At 48.1% G+C, this 2,928-nt stretch overlaps 1 pseudogene; it reads right to left on the bottom strand.

Moving 5' to 3' along the window:
• Positions 1 to 1,300: 1,300 nt before the first annotated feature.
• LOC122477122 lies at positions 1,301 to 1,703 on the bottom strand (annotated as a pseudogene).
• Positions 1,704 to 2,928: the final 1,225 nt, after the last annotated feature.

Raw genomic sequence — 2,928 nt, forward strand, 5'->3', positions numbered from 1 at the left:
TGCCACATTTACATTGGCTCTATCCCAATTTCCCACTGCCCGCGATTAGGCAGACTTCCTCCAAATCCCCTACTTCTGGCTCAAGTCAGCTAAATCTCCACGACACCAAGCCACTGGAAATAATTTCTTTGTAAGGTTAAGTTTCCCAGAAATTGGAAAGTCCCTACTGATGCCACCATGAATCAGACAAAGCTCTGTAGTTTCTCTTCAGGCCAAAGAATTCCTGAATGTCCCTTGACAACTCTCCCCTCCTCCTTATGTCTATTTTGTTCCCCGTGAAAATACTTATTACCATTTTGGGGGAGAATATGACTATATTTCTACATTACGATGCTCACAAGAATGACACGCTAGCACCGTCCTTCTGATGTGATAAAGAACACATACATCTGACCCACATTGTGGCAGGAAACAGGAGTAAGAGCTCTCGGAGCTGGTACCAAGTACCCCCTGAAGACATCTCCATCCACTAGAGAGGATGTTCCTTTGGATTCTGGCATCCTGTTATAGCTTCCAGTCAAGTCTCCATGATTTGCCCAGACTTCTTCATTCCAGTACCAGTTGACCCTTTTTTTTTTTCTTGCCACTCTTGACTCTTTCTTTCAAGACCTAAGTCAACTGTCCCATGTCTAACTCAGCCAGGCAGTTTCTGGGATTCTCCAGCACATCTCTTTGGTATGTTGCTGCCCTGCCACCCTCAGGGGCACAGTTGGGAGTTGGGGAAGGTGGGGGGGGGGAATAATATCACATCTCCAAAGCAGAAAGCACGGGCATATTAGCAAATGACACTTGGACATACACCTAGCAACCTCACGGGATATATGCTTTTCTCCCCGAATGGTACATAAACCCCTAGAGAGCAGACATGTATGGAAGGATTTTGTACTCTAGGAACAAGGGAGACAAAGCGAACAGCGTTTACTTCCAACATGCCCCCCACACAACAGGAAGTTAGCGCTTGAAAGCTGGAACCAAATCTCTCTCCTCGCTCTTCCCTGCCTTTGAATGGTGTCATCACTCTGCTTCCACCTGTTTTGACATGTGATTGTTTCTCAAAAAGGAGGATAAAATGGCAGAGACCGAGAGAGAGTAGAGAGGGAGATTGGGGTGTGTGTGTGGGGGGGTACTATATGGACAACAACCTATAAAACAAAACAAAAACAATACAGGAATGCAAAAACCAGATTCAGTGCTATCACACAAGAGAGGGCAGCTGGAGATACTACGCGCTAACACACACAATATGATACACGACCCCAGGTTGAGGACTCAGTGACGAGTGGGGCAGAGGCCACCAGTTTTAGACCAAGAGGCTCTCAGTGGACTGCTGAATGGACTGCTGCTTCAGCCATAAGCCCTCTCCGATGGTGACAGAACAGGCGATGACAGGCCTGGCGACCCCACAGGCCCGCCCCAGGGCCTGCTCAGAGTGCATGAACGCACAGGGCACATTCTTAATCCTCCCCCAGCAGCAGAAGGTGCAGGGTCATCTCCAGGGGCTCTGGGTCTGCGGCCGTCAGCGTGAGCTCAGAGATGCCCCTGTTGAGGGGGTTGGTGGCTTCACTGGCTCTTTTCCGAAGCTGCTTGTAGTTACAGGACTGCCGAACAAGGGCCAGGGCTTTCTTGGTGAGGTGGGTGTCTATGAGGGGGTAGGCCTTCAGATTTACATCAGCCTCAGTCACGTCTGCAATTGTGAGTGTCATACCTCGGCCGGAAAATCGCACCACACTGGAGGAGTAGAAATGGCTGAGCGCCTACTTATTATCATTCATGTGGCATTTGAGAATTTCCATAGCACCTTCTTTTTTAATGTTTATTTATTTTAAGAGAGAGAGAGAGCAGGGGAGGGGCAGAGAGAGAGAGGGAGAGAGAGAATCCGAAGCCGGCTCCACACGGTCAGCTCAGAGCCCCATGCGGGGCTTGATCTCATGAACCATGCGATCATGACCTGAGCCAAACCAAGAGCTGGACACTTAACTGACCGAACCCCCCAGGCGCCCCTTCCTAGCAGCTTCTTAAACGAACACTGGCATTTGATAAAACCAACATAATGAAGCTGAATATTCTTAGCCCATTTTACAGATGAGGAAACTGGGGCTCGAGGAGTGGAATTGCTCAAGTTCCCACAAAGCAGTGGAACTGGGGCTCCTTGAACCCAGACCTCTCTCATGAGATTCTTTCCTCCTTGACTGTTTCACAGGTCTGGGGCAATCAACGTATTCAAAAGTGAGTTCATCAGCTAACCTGCTTCTTCTCCTGTGATTCCCACCTTAGGGAATGGTACTGACATTCAGTCCAAGGCAGAAATCTTGGAGTTCTCACTGACGCCTTTCTCTCTCTCACTCCTCACAGCCCATCTACCACCAAGTCTGTGGACTCTGTCCCCTAAATATTTTTTCAAATATATTCACTTTTCTCACCCCCACTGCCACTTCCCTTGTTCAATTCACTATATCTCTCATCCAGATTCCTGCAGTAGCTTCCAAAGTGATCTCTTTCCCTCCAGCCTTGCCTGTTTACAATCCATTCTCCAAAGAGTTATCGAGAGCAATCTTTCTAAAATCAAGTCTCATCACAATTCTCCTGGGGTTTAAAAAATTGTTAATGTTTATTTATTTTGAGAGAGGGAGAGCAAGCACACGAGTCGGGAGAGGGCAGAGAGAGATGGAGAGAGAGAATCCCAAGCAGGCTCCCCACTGTCAGCACAAGCCCAATGCGGGGATCGAACCCACAAATCGTGAGATCATGACCTGAGCCGAAATCAAGAATCGGGTGCTCAACCGTTCCCCTCACCTGGGGTTTTCATTCATTTTTGTCGTTGTTGCCAGTGAAGACCTGTTTTAAAAATCAAATATTTCAATAAACCCTAACGCATAATGGGTAAAGGCAGAAAAATGTTCTATCGAAGTGGGGGACAGAGGCCTGGAT

The sequence above is a fragment of the Prionailurus bengalensis genome, chromosome X, assembly GCF_016509475.1.
Source record: "Prionailurus bengalensis isolate Pbe53 chromosome X, Fcat_Pben_1.1_paternal_pri, whole genome shotgun sequence".
Taxonomy (NCBI): domain Eukaryota; kingdom Metazoa; phylum Chordata; class Mammalia; order Carnivora; family Felidae; genus Prionailurus; species Prionailurus bengalensis.